This window comes from Rutilus rutilus (assembly GCF_951802725.1).
Source record: "Rutilus rutilus genome assembly, chromosome: 2".
Taxonomy (NCBI): domain Eukaryota; kingdom Metazoa; phylum Chordata; class Actinopteri; order Cypriniformes; family Leuciscidae; genus Rutilus; species Rutilus rutilus.
The window spans coordinates 19,550,248-19,565,991 of NC_140210.1; positions in this window are offsets into that span (position 1 = coordinate 19,550,248).

The following is a 15,744-nucleotide window of genomic DNA, read 5'->3' on the forward strand; positions in this document are numbered from 1 at the left end:
AATTCGAGAATTCGTTATTGGTTTGAGCATCTTGTGCTTCAACAGAAGCAAGAACATTGAACCGTCTATATAAAGGATTCTACACGGTAATTTACTCAGATTTGTGACCAATAAATAGTTTGAAATGTTCTGTTTATTTATAGACCTAGACTCTCAGATTTTCAATGCACACTCAGACTTTTAGATCCCGCTGTACATCCCTGGACTCAAACTACAAGGAGAAAACAAAGTGCGAGAGTGTGCTTGTGTGCTGGCATGTGTGAGTACCTGTGTGTGCGTGTGTGTGTTTGAGCAAGGGCAGACTGGATAAATGTTATATTTGCTATGACAAGTACAGGTCTTTTCATACCGAGCCCTGCTGTGTGAAAACAAACATGTCTATCTGGGAGGAAGCAAACAGCTGAGCACGACTACTCCAACTCCACCCTGCACAACCTTTAGCCTCGGGGAAGAGCAAGAGAGAGAGAGAGATAGATAGATAGATAGATAGATAGAGAGAGAGAGAGAGAGAGAGAGAGAGAGAGAGAAAGGGAGAGAGAGAGAGAGAGAGAGAGAGAGAGAGAGAGAAAGGGAGAGAGAGAGAGCTTGTGTGAACCTTGTGAAACTGCATCAGATCAAACAAGACAATCAAAGCAATATGTTTTTCCTCCTCTCACTCTGCATCATTCACACACTGGGGAGGTTGAACACCTATCGACTATTCTGTCGTTCTGAGTAGCATGAGCCTAAAGGAAATTTAAATTGCTCAAATGTAGGTCGTTCGTACTTAATAGCATTCATTTACAGTATTGAGGTATCAACTTTATCACAATCATAATTAGATTTACATTAGAGTTACTTTCGACCAATGTGTCCTTGCTGATTAATATATATATATATATATATATATATATACATATTAAATGCCACCAAATTCAAGAGCTTGGGGTCAGTAAGTTTTTTTTCTATATACTTTAATCAAAATCAAATAACGAATTATGATGTAATTTCAAACAAAATAAGGCTAAAACGAAGTTCGTTTTATTGTTCATTGTGGCAGTAAGAAACAGTTTGTCAAAGCGAACTTTACAGAAAAGACACACACACACACATGTTGGTTTTGCTGAGGAGCTGCAACCCAAAACATCCTCTATTAGTGCTAAATTACATTCTTTATAATGAGTTTGATGTCATTACCTATATCAAATGTTCTGCATGTTCTGAATCTCAATATGCCACTGCCAGTCAGTCGGAGACTTACAAAACAATATAGCTTTTTTATATCATACCACACACAAACCCACAGACACAGTGGTGTGGTCTGACCTCCTACGCTCTCTCTACGCTCAGACTCCGTGCTTCCAGATCCCAATCTGATTCGGTAGCAGCTCTCCCATGCAACCTAGAGATTACACAGCGATTCTGGACCACTACGTCACAGCATGGGTTTGGACCGCACTAGCAGACAAACAGACAGAAGGACAGAGCTGCCAATACACACATACAAACACACAAAGAAGGCCTTTGTTTGTGCAGGAGACTCACTGGTCTCGGATATCAAAGAGAGATGCGGCCGCCGAGACAGACAAGCAGTGAAGAGGTGACAGGATGCGGGTGAGAGAGAGATACAGAACTCTAGGGAGACAAAGACCAAAAGATGGGGTTAAGAAAAGAAAGATCAAAATAGAGATGAGAAAAAAGGACAGCGATATTGAGAGACCACAGAGATACACAGACAGTTTTTGAAGTGAAGTACGCAGAGGTCTCAGCTTTGGACGGCACACCCACACCCACATTCAGTTCACTGACCATCTGATGCATAACGCACACAAAAATGGCAAACTCACCAGTTTTAATCTGATTGACTGACTTTACATTTCGCATATTTTTAATCGTGATTAATTATGTTTAAGGAACGGATTACCAATTTTTTTTATTATTCTGTCATCATTTACTCACTATCATGACGTTCCAAACCCATAGGACTTTTGTTTATCTTTGGAACAAAAATAAAGATACTTTTTTATAGCATTACATTAGCATTTTTTTTTCAATTCATGGAAAGTCCATGTAACCATAACTTTCATGCATAGAAAATGTACCTTTTTTTTTTTTTTTTTTTTAAAGCAATCCATATGAATCGAGCAGTTTAATCCTAGCCTTCTGAAGATACATGATTGCTCTATGCAGTATGATGAACAGATTTAAATGCACATATCGACACAAATACATAAAGCACATCAATGGTAAATGGAAGCTCAAAAGTGCTTGCTTGTGAGAGATCATTTATTCGGTGTGTGGCATCTTACACCGGCTGGACAAAAATATAAAAAAATATCTTCATTTGTATTCTAAAGATGACTGAAAGTCTTATGGGTTTAGAATGACATAAGGGTGAGTAAACTCATTGAGAAAGAAATAATCACTTAATTTTTAAAGTCTATATACATTTTTTGAAAATGTTTACAGTATTTGATTTTTTTTTAATGTTTTTTTAGGGATGCACTATATTAGTCACCATACCTCGATCCACGATCAACTCTATCACCTCTGTCAAGGTAATTACTGCTTTTTGTCAAGGTCTTTCTGCAGATTTAAGGCTTCAAATGGTGATTTTTTATGACACCATGGGACTAGAAAATCTGATTCAACGATCCATTCGTGTTGCTCAACGCATTTCAGCATGTCAACTGGACTCACCACTGCTGCAATCCTATTCATTTCTACCATCAGCCGCTCCAGCAGCACCACCTAGCGAACCTATGCAGGTTGATTTATTCCGTCTTACCCAAACTGAGTGACAACGACGTATCCACAACAATCTGTGTTTATACCATGGCTCTAAAGATCATCTCATCCCAGACCGTCCTCCTCAGGCAACGGTGAGTGCTGTCCAATTTCCCTTAACCATCTCTACATTGAAACACACACCATTGTCAGTGACTACTCCTCAATGTTCTCTTCTAGCTCAAGTTCTCATCGACTCAGGCTCAGCTGGGAATTTAATCTCAAAGGAACTTCACAAACATCTCCGCATCAAAAAACTCCCTTGTTCACAAACCTTGAGCATCCATTCTATTCTGGGTAAGCCGCTTGGTCGAGGAGTCATAATTCACTGCACACCACCCGTCACGCTCAGTATTGAAGACCTGCATAGGCAGGAGATCTTGTTTCTGGTGATAGAAGGCTCTACAGCCCCTGGCTGCAGATCCATCCACCCATTGTTTGTTGGTCCACTGGAGAAGTTACCAAGTGGAGTGAATTCTGTTCCGATCATTCTATACATCTTCCTCAGAAAGATCCTTCATATCAACCTTCTGAATCCACTGTTGATCTCCACTCCGCCACCATTGAAAGTCCAGAAGTGACATTTTCAGTCCAGGCATTTTCAGTAAACAGCTGGCTACTAAACTTCCACCTCATCGGCCATGGAACTGTGCCATCGAGCTGGTACCTGATGCAACAACTGCCCAAAGGTAGAATCTACCCTCTTTCAATCCCAGAGATACAGGCTATAAATGAATACATTGAGGAAGCTCTTAAACAAGGATTCATCCAACCACCCACTTCAAGCTTCTTCTTCGTGGCAAAGAAGGACGGAGACTTGAGGTTGTACATCGATTGCAGAGCCCTCAAAGAAAAAAACTGTCAAGTACCGTTATCCTCTGCCCCTGGTCCCATCTGCCCTGTAACAACTGAGAGGTGCTTGCATCTTCTCCAAGCTGGACCTGCACAGTGCCTACAACTTGATTCATATTCGTAAGGGCGACGATTGGAAGACAGCCTTCATCACAACCTCTGGGCACTATGAATACCGGGTCATGCCGTACGGGCTAGCTAACTCACCTTCAGTCTTCCAAGGCTTCATGAACAAGGTATTCTGAGACATGTGCCAAAGATTTGTCATCATCTACATTGATGATATCCTGATCAACTCCCGTAACCTGGATGAACATCACCATCACATTGTGCAGGTCCTTCAACGCCTTAGAGATCACCAACTCTACCTTAAGCTGGAGAAGTGTGTGTTTCACCACCCATTTGTCCACTTCCTGGGTAACTGCGTTAAAGAACTGACCTCGGCTCAGCCCTCTTTCATTAAGGAGCTGCAATGTTTTCTTACTTAGGATTCGCTTACTTTTATAGGAAGTTCATCGCCAACTTCAGCCTGATTGCTTCACCCATCACATAAGTAATCCGGAATTGGCCCAGGTCTCCTTCCTGGAGTTCAGCTGCCACAAAAGCCTTCACCCAGTTGAAAGAAGCCTTCTTTGTGTGTCCGATCCAATGGTCTCTTAATGACCAGATCACAGCCGCTACCAGAGAAGAGCTCCGCCGGGTGGTCCTGAGGGGCGCACTTACGTTACATCTAACCTGCGTGTAACCCTCATGGACTCCGGGATCCGGGCATCCTGGTAACCACCAAACCCTCTCACTCCTCCGTGAACGCTACTGGTGGCCAAGTGCTTCGTTCGAGGATGTCCTATCTGTGCCATTTCCAAAACACAGAAACACCTACCGGAAGGCAAGCTCCATCCTCTACCCATTCCTCACCATCCATGGTCTCACCTGGGAATAGACTTTGCCACTGACCTACCTCCATCCGATGAAAACACCTGCATCCAAGTAGCTGTTGACCGCTTCTCCAGAGCCTGCAAACTCAACCCATTGAAAGGCTTACCCACTGCCATGGAAACCGCCGAGGCCCTTTTTCATAACGTCTTTCATAACTTTGGATTACCAAAATACATTGTGTCAGATGGAGGCTCACAATTCACCTTTCATGTCTGGAAAGCATTATTTTATCTTCTTGGAGTTTCTGTGAGCTTGTCTTCTGGCTATCACCCCCAAACCAACAGCCAAACTGGCTTATTTCAGGAGAGAGCTGAGAGCGACGTTTAGATGAATATGTAATATGTGCTGCACATTTTCCTCTCATTAACAAAATAAACATATAACAGAGGTGAGAAAACAGCAGTTAAGAAAAGCATCTGATCATAGCGATGTGAATACGACTGCACAAGCTCTGCAATTTACCGGCATTGTGTCAACAGATGAGGTCATTTAAAATTACTCTGGTACACTGAAAAGGTACACTGTTATGTTAGTTTGATTTTAAAGTATATATTTGAGACTATAGACTATATAGATCTAGCTATGTGAGAATATAGTTTTAATTAATCCCTTTTCTTTGCACGACACATTGACATTCCAGTACAGAATGGCTCTTTTGGCATTATCCTGAAGATTGTTTAAGCATAAAAGAATGGAAGACAGCCTCTCAGGAGTGCGCGTAAATGTCACATCCTTTAGATTTTTAGAGCTTTTCACATAAAAATCAGTCTACAGGCTTTCATAGACAATCTAGGAAGTCAGGGAAGAATTTTATTAAAGGGATACTCCACTTTTTTTGGAAAAAAGCTCATTTTACAACTCCCCCAGAGTTAAACAGTTGAGTTTTACCGTTTTAGAATCCATTCAGCCGAACTCCGGGTCTGACGGTACCACTTTTAGCATAGCTTAGCACAGATCATTGATTCTGATGAGTCCAGTAGCATTTCTTTCAAAATGACCAAAGAGTTTCAATATTTTTTTTTGTCTAACCTATTAGACCTATTTTCAGGCGCTGCGTCATATCACTACGCCTGCTGCACTCATGGTACAGCCGCACAGTTCCTTGATTATTACGCTGGAATGAGAGTAGTTCCTAGCCATATAGGCTTAGAAAATCGCAACTTTTCATTTTCCGTCGATCTTAGTACACGGTTTAACTACAGAAGAGTCAAGTTTTAAATAGGAAAAATATTGAAACTCTTTGGTCATTTTGAAAGAAATGCTACTGGACTCATCAGAATCAATGATCTGTGCTAAGCTATGCTAAAAGTGGTACCGTCAGACCCGGAGATCGGCTGAATGGATTCTAAAACGGTAAAACTCAACTGTTTAACTCTGGGGGAGATGTAAAATGAGCATATTTCCGAAAAAAGTGGAGTATCCCTTTAAATAAATTCTTATATATAGCCATTTAAAGTTAATCTTTAATAACACCAATAATAATACATTTAACACTAATTTTAGTGTTTTATTTGTAACTTATATTGACAAAACAGTGTAGAATACTAATACATATTGGCTATTTATCGTTGATTGGCCATAACTTGAAAATAATTTTCAGTATCAGTTAAACATCTGTGCATGCCTTTTTTTGTGCCAGTTTAATTGTGGTACCATCTCTTTCAGACAACCCTGCCCCTAAAAGCACATTATGGTAAGCAGGGCTGGTCCGAGAGCAGTGAGAACAGAATGATTGCTAATAAGCGTCACTTGCACGCCATACCGGCCTTGTATCTCACAGAGGAGTTTTGGGAGGATAAAAGGAGGAGTGACGACAGTGAAGGGGGCGAGAGAAGACCAAGCCGGGACATTTATGTTGTGTTTTCATTATGTTTTTATGCTGCAGTCATCCGTGAGGGGCTGCCGCTTTACTTTCGTTTTGTTTTTGAGGTTCCCGCCTCCTCCTCCCCTTATCAACTAACCTTGTTACACACATAAAAACAAAAACTGTGGTTGGCCACTTTCCATGTCAATCAAGTGGTCTTTTCCTGTCCAATGGGCAATGGTTACCAGACTGTTTGCCGCAGGTCGAACTAAGTGAACTACTCAAGAAGATCAAGCATTCAAACAATGGAGAAAATCACACATTTTCGTCTCAGAGAAGCAATGATGTCATCTTTCTGTGTGTGAGACTGTGTGTTATTGAGTCGAACGCATAACATTCCTCGGCGTGGCCTCGGCATGTTGCGAGAATCTTATACACATGTACGCGCACTTGGGCACACAGACACAAACAAATCACACCGCAAACAGATACAAGAAGACAGCAGCCTGCCAAACTGCCATGCCAGTACACACATTCAGTGGAAGAGAGAGAGAGAGAGAGAGAGAGAGAGAGAGAGAGAGAGAGAGAGAGAGAGAGAGAGAGAGAGAGAGAGAAGGAAATACATTAGTGTCTAAGGGAAATTCCTGGTGCCCTGGAGAGCTGCAGATCTTAAAACAAACCGTAATGACACACACATAGTGCTTTTAAAGATCTCAATTTAAACACACACATAAATCAAAGCCTGAGGATGAGCAGAACAAGGGAATATGTATATCTTGTACTACATACAGAGCCACTCTAATGGAAAGATACAAAAGTACACGACACGCTGATGGAAATTAGTAGATGCTTCTGGTGGGTGGGGACGGCTTTGTGTAGGTAACAAGAAATTCATCAGCTGAAAACACACATGCATGCATTTCCAATTTGAAATCATTAATATTTAATTTCTTTGGACAAGGCATCTATCAATAACAGTCACCCAAGGGCATACACACCAATCTGACACACTCTTGAGAGACGTCCCGTGTGCAACATCCCTATGAGCAGAACCTGTTCAGCCCAGTAACTATAATGCTGAGTGAGCAAGCCTCAGACAATGTCAAATGTCCTCTAAACATTAGTGTACTAGTCACTCACAAAAGAGAAAGATTGTTAAACACATCTGTCTTACTGACAGTCTATGCCCAATGGGGCTTCTCCAGGAGTAGGCATATGGGTGATTTGCCGAAAGCGATCAGTCTTGGTTACCCGTATGGATTTATTCGCTTTGAAGTATTGGGATCACAAAGTTCGATGGGGCTGTGATGCGTTGTGAATTTTGACCTTGCAGGGGATTTGAGGTCAAAAGAAGGTGTAAAATAAAAGTGAGTTTGATTTTGAGAATGAATGACCAAATTCTGAAAAAGACAGAAAAAGACAGCTAAAAAATGTAAGCTGTGGTTAATTTTACAATGGACATCAAGAGGTGACCCAAATCGTACAAAAGTAAACACAAATGCCAAAAAACATGGAGATTTAATAATATTTAGCATGAGCTGCATTGTCATCTAAATATCATAAAGCTTGTTCAATATAAAATGTTTAACATGACACATGCTAAATAGGAAAATAACAGCCTGTCATTAAACCAGTTATATGGAATTTTGGGTCACAACCTACCAGTTAAGAACCAGTGAATTAAAGCCAATAAAGGCCATGAGAGGGAATTTAGTAAAGATTCTGTTATTTGTTCAAGTGAGGAATTTAAATTGCAAGTCAATAGCGAGCAAAAGCAAGATCTAAGAAAGCCAAGGTTGCACATTCTTACAAAACTCATTTCCCAAGTTGTTGCGATGTGAAATTCAAAGTCAAGAGAGAAGAATGTATTCTTTTTGAAGTGTGCCACCTGCATGCTATAAAGAACTAACATAGTAATGGCAACAACTTCTCACAATTCCTCAGCATTGTAAAAGCTAGTCAATGGCAAACTAAAGCAGACTAAGAGCAAACTAGAGCTTTGGCTCTAACTCCATCCTAAGCATAATCATCGGCCTACTTTTTACACCAGCCATCCATTCCGCAACTAACTATTTTGGCTATAAATCATCACTATTAACTCTTTCACCGCCCGCATTTTATTTTTAAGTTGACAGCTAGTGCCATCATATTCACAAAACTTTCATGGTCCCCAAATATTTTGTTGTATGAATATGTAAATGGCGAATATATTAAAAGAAAGAACAGAGGTTTAAAAAAATTCATTCTAGCTTCATTTTTTTATTAACATTTGAATGAGGGCAAGTTTCATCAAAAATGATTACAGTTATAACTTGTCAATGGCGGGGAAGCGTTGAGTCATTTATGAGGGAAAATCTTGTCTATTTCAGGCAAAGTTGAAAGAGTTAATATATTGCTCATACTTACGATTATAGGTTTGTTGAAATCTTTAACCCTAAGTAATCAACTGTGCAAACATACATAACTCGCATATTTGAGCTATAGCAATGAATGATACCTCAAATTGTGCAGTTTGTTGAGGAGAGGTGTGCTATTACTTTTCTAAGTGATCAGATGTGCAATTTCTTCCTTGTTGATGATAAAACTGTGAAAAAATACATTTGATTTATATTTGAAAGAAGTAACTATGATAATGAATTACCTTGGACTACCATGGAATGCCATTGATACTTATAAGGCCTATGGCAGAAATATTTCTCTCCTTACCCTTCCATCTCATCATCACTTTCTGTTAGACTAAGAGCTATTGAGGGAATAGGTAAATGTGAAAAAGAAGTAGAGGCAACAAGGGAACCCTCGTTGTTGTGGATGATGAGGGGCGACTGAATGCTGATAGCTCTGGTGGTTCACAAATCAGAGGAACGGGAGACAATGACGGGTTTATCGACCCAACAAAAGGCCTCTTCACCGGGGTTACGAAGGCTGGGAACCACTGGCAGATGGGAGCCGGGGGGCCCAGGTAAGGCCAGGTATCATGTCGGCTCAGAGAAGAGCTTTTTAAAGCTACATTAGCATGCATTGCTAGTGCCGAATTAGAGGGGGAGATAAGAGAGTTTTGGGAAGTGCATGGTAACATGATAAGACACTAATGCTTAGAAGGTATGGAGAGATTTCAGCAGTAGATACAGTTGATGGGAATAAGACACACTAAGGGCGCAATTATGTGCACAAAACATGCATGCATACATAAAGCGACAAGAATGGAAACACAGACTACACACACACACACACAACCCACTGACCTGAACATATCCCACCCATGGATGAGAGTCACAATGTAACTCCAAACAGATTGTTTATCAAATTAGACCAGGGGTTTCAAACTTGAGTTAGGGGCTTTGTGAAAAAAAACAAAACAAACTTCCATATAGTTGTGTCAAAAATACATTTATAAATGTACATCGTAAATACAAAAGTTTAATACCAAATCCATGCCAAGGAAACTCAAAAACTTTGGTCCTCTTGTGGAAAATCCCATTTGTATAAATGTATAAAGACCATTTTATACTGTAATTACTATAAAATGAATGCAGATAATCTGAGGAAAATGAAATTTGCAATCCAGAAAATTAGATATATAAATATATCTTGAAGATATCTTGAAAATATCTCACTTGGTTGGAAACTTTGGTATTTTAGACTATATTAATTTAGTCCAGAAACCCCCAGTTAAAAAAAAAAAAAAAAAAAAAAGGGACACAGTTTAGTTTAGGGTTCAATTTTCACAATTAACTAGCTATTAACTACGACCTTTGCCTCAATAAACTCCTAATTATTGCTTATTAATAGTTAGTAAGGTGATTGTTAAGTTTAGGTATTGGGTAGGAACTGGGTTGGATTAAGGGATGTAGAATATGGTCATACAGAATGAAGCATAAATATGTGCTTTATATGTATCCTATAAAGACAATATCCTAGGCAACATGCATGCTAATAAGCAACTAGTAAATAGTGAGAATTGGAAATTTTTTGTTGAAAAAAACAAACCCTGTGCTAATTAATCCTTTACACTGAAATGTGACTCACAAATTCACAGAAACACACCGAAACACATGCATACACACGCAAACCTGCACATAAAGTCAAAACAGCTATTAGTGCTTTGACTGACATGGAGAGGTCTGGAAGTTTCTCCGGTGAGTGTGTGTATGTGTGTGTGTGTGGATGAGGGTGTGCACAGGGGCGGGTGATAGCCGCACTTCAAAGAGAGCCAGGATCACATCAACAGCTGGGCTGAGTGTGTTCTCAGAGAGCCTCGACTGCCCACCCACCTGGCTATAGCCGTCACCACACACGCACACCCATATCACAGACATACAGATGAACAGGGACACAGACGCTCACTTACACACATTATGACTCAGAATAGAAATGGAAGTTGTGGATTGTCATTACCAAAGAGGCTTGCTTTTAGCCACAGGCTAGTGATTTTCTCTCGCTCGCTCTTACACACTTGCATGCTGGTAATCTCCCTCTCCCGCAGGCCAACATGATGAGGCTCTTTGATGCGAGATACAAACAGATGAACTAGAGATGTAAATCTCTGTCAGAGGATCACACACACACACACACACACACACACACACACACACACACACACACACACACACACACACACACACACACACTGAACTGGAGCTCAGTGCTGCCACGCTGTGGGTTCAAGTGGGAATAGTAGATTGTGGTTATAAACCAAGGAACTTTACAATACCTGGAGAAAGCTGTCTATTAGCGTTCATACTTCGGGTCAGGGGTCACTCTTCCGCCGGAACTAGACTTGCAAATGGCGGTTATCGGAAGCCAGTGATTATAGTTTATAAAGTTAAAAATATGGATATTTTTCTTACAAAAACACATCGCTTCACTTCAGAAGGCCTTTATTAAGCCACTGGAGCCATGGATTACTTTTATGATGGATGAATGTACTTTTTGTGCTTCAAAATCTAAGGTACCATTCACTCCCATTATAAAGCTTGGAAGAGCCAGGATATGTTTTAATATAACTGATTGTGTCTGGCTGAAAGAAGAGTCATATACACCTAGGATGGCTTGAGGGTGAGTGAATTATGGGAAAACTTTCCTTTTTGGGTGAACTAACCCTTTAAAGACAGCTCTTCTGTAGGGTGTTAACCAAAGTTTATTTGCTTCTGTTAAAACTGTCAGCCCGCATTATTTCATCTTATTTTTTAAATAATCGTGTTTAAGATGAATTTGTGGTGAAAGTTTTGTAATTTTGTAAAAATTAATTGTTCACCTTTTTAACACATTATAAAATTTGATAATTTTTTTATTTGATATCCAAATTTTCTGAAGAGGCACGATAGCTTTAATTTAGGCTTTTATTCACATTTAAGCATTGATCAGTGGACATAAACAGAAGCTCAACCAAACGTGCTTGACTCACGAGGACAAACCTCATTGGTTCTCGCGGAAGCTCAAACGTGCTGCGTAACACGAGAATGAACCTCATTGGTTCTCGCGGAAGCTCAAACGTGCTGCGTAACACGAGAATGAACCTCATTGGTTCTCGCGGAAGCTCAAACGTGCTGCGTAACACGAGAATGAACCTCATTGGTTCTTGCTGAAGCTCAAACGTGCTGCGTAACACAAGAATGAACCTCATTGGTTCTCGTGGAAGCTCAAACGTGCTGTGTAACAAGAATGAACCTCATTGGTTCTCGCGGAAGCTCAAACGTGCTACGTAACACGAGAATGAACCTCATTGGTTCTTGCTGAAGCTCAAACGTGCTGTGTAACAAGAATGAACCTCATTGGTTCTTGCTGAAGCTCAAACGTGCTGCGTAACACGAGAATGAACCTCGTTGGTTCTTGCGGAAGCTCAAACGTGCTGTGTAACAAGAATGAACCTCATTGGTTCTTGCTGAAGCTCAAACGTGCTGCGTAACACGAGAATGAACCTCATTGGTTCTTGCTGAAGCTCAAACGTGCTGCGTAACACGAGAATGAACCTCATTGGTTCTTGCTGAAGCTCAAACGTGCTGCGTAACACGAGAATGAACCTCATTGGTTCTCGTGGAAGCTCAAACGTGCTGTGTAACAAGAATGAACCTCATTGGTTCTCGCGGAAGCTCAAACGTGCTACGTAACACGAGAATGAACCTCATTGGTTCTTGCTGAAGCTCAAACGTGCTGTGTAACAAGAATGAACCTCATTGGTTCTTGCTGAAGCTCAAACGTGCTGCGTCACACGAGAATGAACCTCATTGGTTCTTGCTGAAGCTCAAACGTGCTGCGTAACACGAGAATGAACCTCATTGGTTTTTGCTGAAGCTCAAACGTGCTGCGTAACACGAGAATGAACCTCATTGGTTCTCGTGGAAGCTCAAACGTGCTGTGTAACAAGAATGAACCTCATTGGTTCTCGCGGAAGCTCAAACATGCTACGTAACACGAGAATGAACCTCATTGGTTCTTGCTGAAGCTCAAACGTGCTGTGTAACAAGAATGAACCTCATTGGTTCTTGCTTAAGCTCAAACGTGCTGCGTAACACGAGAATGAACCTCATTGGTTCTTGCGGAAGCTCAAACGTGCTGTGTAACAAGAATGAACCTCATTGGTTCTTGCTGAAGCTCAAACGTGCTGCGTAACACGAGAATGAACCTCATTGGTTCTTGCGGAAGCTCAAACGTGCTGTGTAACAAGAATGAACCTCATTGGTTCTTGCTGAAGCTCAAACGTGCTGCGTAACACGAGAATGAACCTCATTGGTTCTTGCTGAAGCTCAAACGTGCTGCGTAACACGAGAATGAACCTCATTGGTTCTTGCTGAAGCTCAAACGTGCTGCGTAACACGAGAATGAACCTCATTGGTTCTTGCTGAAGCTCAAACGTGCTGCGTAACACGAGAATGAACCTCATTGGTTCTCGTGGAAGCTCAAACGTGCTGTGTAACAAGAATGAACCTCATTGGTTCTCGCGGAAGCTCAAACGTGCTACGTAACACGAGAATGAACCTCATTGGTTCTTGCTGAAGCTCAAACGTGCTGTGTAACAAGAATGAACCTCATTGGTTCTTGCTGAAGCTCAAACGTGCTGCGTCACACGAGAATGAACCTCATTGGTTCTTGCTGAAGCTCAAACGTGCTGCGTAACACGAGAATGAACCTCATTGGTTCTCGTGGAAGCTCAAACGTGCTGTGTAACAAGAATGAACCTCATTGGTTCTCGCGGAAGCTCAAACATGCTACGTAACACGAGAATGAACCTCATTGGTTCTTGCTGAAGCTCAAACGTGCTGTGTAACAAGAATGAACCTCATTGGTTCTTGCTTAAGCTCAAACGTGCTGCGTAACACGAGAATGAACCTCATTGGTTCTTGCGGAAGCTCAAACATGCTGTGTAACAAGAATGAACCTCATTGGTTCTTGCTGAAGCTCAAACGTGCTGCGTAACACGAGAATGAACCTCATTGGTTCTTGCTGAAGCTCAAACGTGCTGCGTAACACGAGAATGAACCTCATTGGTTCTCGCGGAAGCTCAAACGTGCTGTGTAACACGAGAATGAACCTCATTGGTTCTCACGGAAGCTCAAACGTGCTGCGCAACACGAGAATGAACTTCATTGGTTCTCGCGGAAGCTCAAACGTGCTGCGTAACACGAGAATGAACCTCATTGGTTCTCACGGAAGCTCAAACGTGCTGTATAACAAGAATGAACCTCATTGGTTCTCGCGGAAGCTCAAACGTGCTGCGTAACACGAGAATGAACCTCATTGGTTCTCGCGGAAGCTCAAACGTGCTGCGTAACACGAGAATGAACCTCATTGGTTCTTGCTGAAGCTCAAACGTGCTGCGTAACACGAGAATGAACCTCATTGGTTCTCGTGGAAGCTCAAACGTGCTGTGTAACAAGAATGAACCTCATTGGTTCTTGCTGAAGCTCAAACGTGCTGCGTAACACGAGAATTAATCTAATTGGTTCTTGCTGAAGCTCAAACGTGCTGTGTAACAAGAATGAACCTCATTGGTTCTTGCTGAAGCTCAAACGTGCTGCGTAACACGAGAATGAACCTCATTGGTTCTCGCGGAAGCTCAAACGTGCTGTGTAACACGAGAATGAACCTCATTGGTTCTCACGGAAGCTCAAACGTGCTGTGTAACAAGAATGAACCTCATTGGTTCTCGCGGAAGCTCAAACATGCTACGTAACACGAGAATGAACCTCATTGGTTCTTGCTGAAGCTCAAACGTGCTGCGTAACACGAGAATGAACCTCATTGGTTTTTGCTGAAGCTCAAACGTGCTGCGTAACACGAGAATGAACCTCATTGGTTCTCGTGGAAGCTCAAACGTGCTGTGTAACAAGAATGAACCTCATTGGTTCTCGCGGAAGCTCAAACATGCTACGTAACACGAGAATGAACCTCATTGGTTCTTGCTGAAGCTCAAACGTGCTGTGTAACAAGAATGAACCTCATTGGTTCTTGCTTAAGCTCAAACGTGCTGCGTAACACGAGAATGAACCTCATTGGTTCTTGCGGAAGCTCAAACGTGCTGTGTAACAAGAATGAACCTCATTGGTTCTTGCTGAAGCTCAAACGTGCTGCGTAACACGAGAATGAACCTCATTGGTTCTTGCGGAAGCTCAAACGTGCTGTGTAACAAGAATGAACCTCATTGGTTCTTGCTGAAGCTCAAACGTGCTGCGTAACACGAGAATGAACCTCATTGGTTCTTGCTGAAGCTCAAACGTGCTGCGTAACACGAGAATGAACCTCATTGGTTCTTGCTGAAGCTCAAACGTGCTGCGTAACACGAGAATGAACCTCATTGGTTCTTGCTGAAGCTCAAACGTGCTGCGTAACACGAGAATGAACCTCATTGGTTCTCGTGGAAGCTCAAACGTGCTGTGTAACAAGAATGAACCTCATTGGTTCTCGCGGAAGCTCAAACGTGCTACGTAACACGAGAATGAACCTCATTGGTTCTTGCTGAAGCTCAAACGTGCTGTGTAACAAGAATGAACCTCATTGGTTCTTGCTGAAGCTCAAACGTGCTGCGTCACACGAGAATGAACCTCATTGGTTCTTGCTGAAGCTCAAACGTGCTGCGTAACACGAGAATGAACCTCATTGGTTCTCGTGGAAGCTCAAACGTGCTGTGTAACAAGAATGAACCTCATTGGTTCTCGCGGAAGCTCAAACATGCTACGTAACACGAGAATGAACCTCATTGGTTCTTGCTGAAGCTCAAACGTGCTGTGTAACAAGAATGAACCTCATTGGTTCTTGCTTAAGCTCAAACGTGCTGCGTAACACGAGAATGAACCTCATTGGTTCTTGCGGAAGCTCAAACATGCTGTGTAACAAGAATGAACCTCATTGGTTCTTGCTGAAGCTCAAACGTGCTGCGTAACACGAGAATG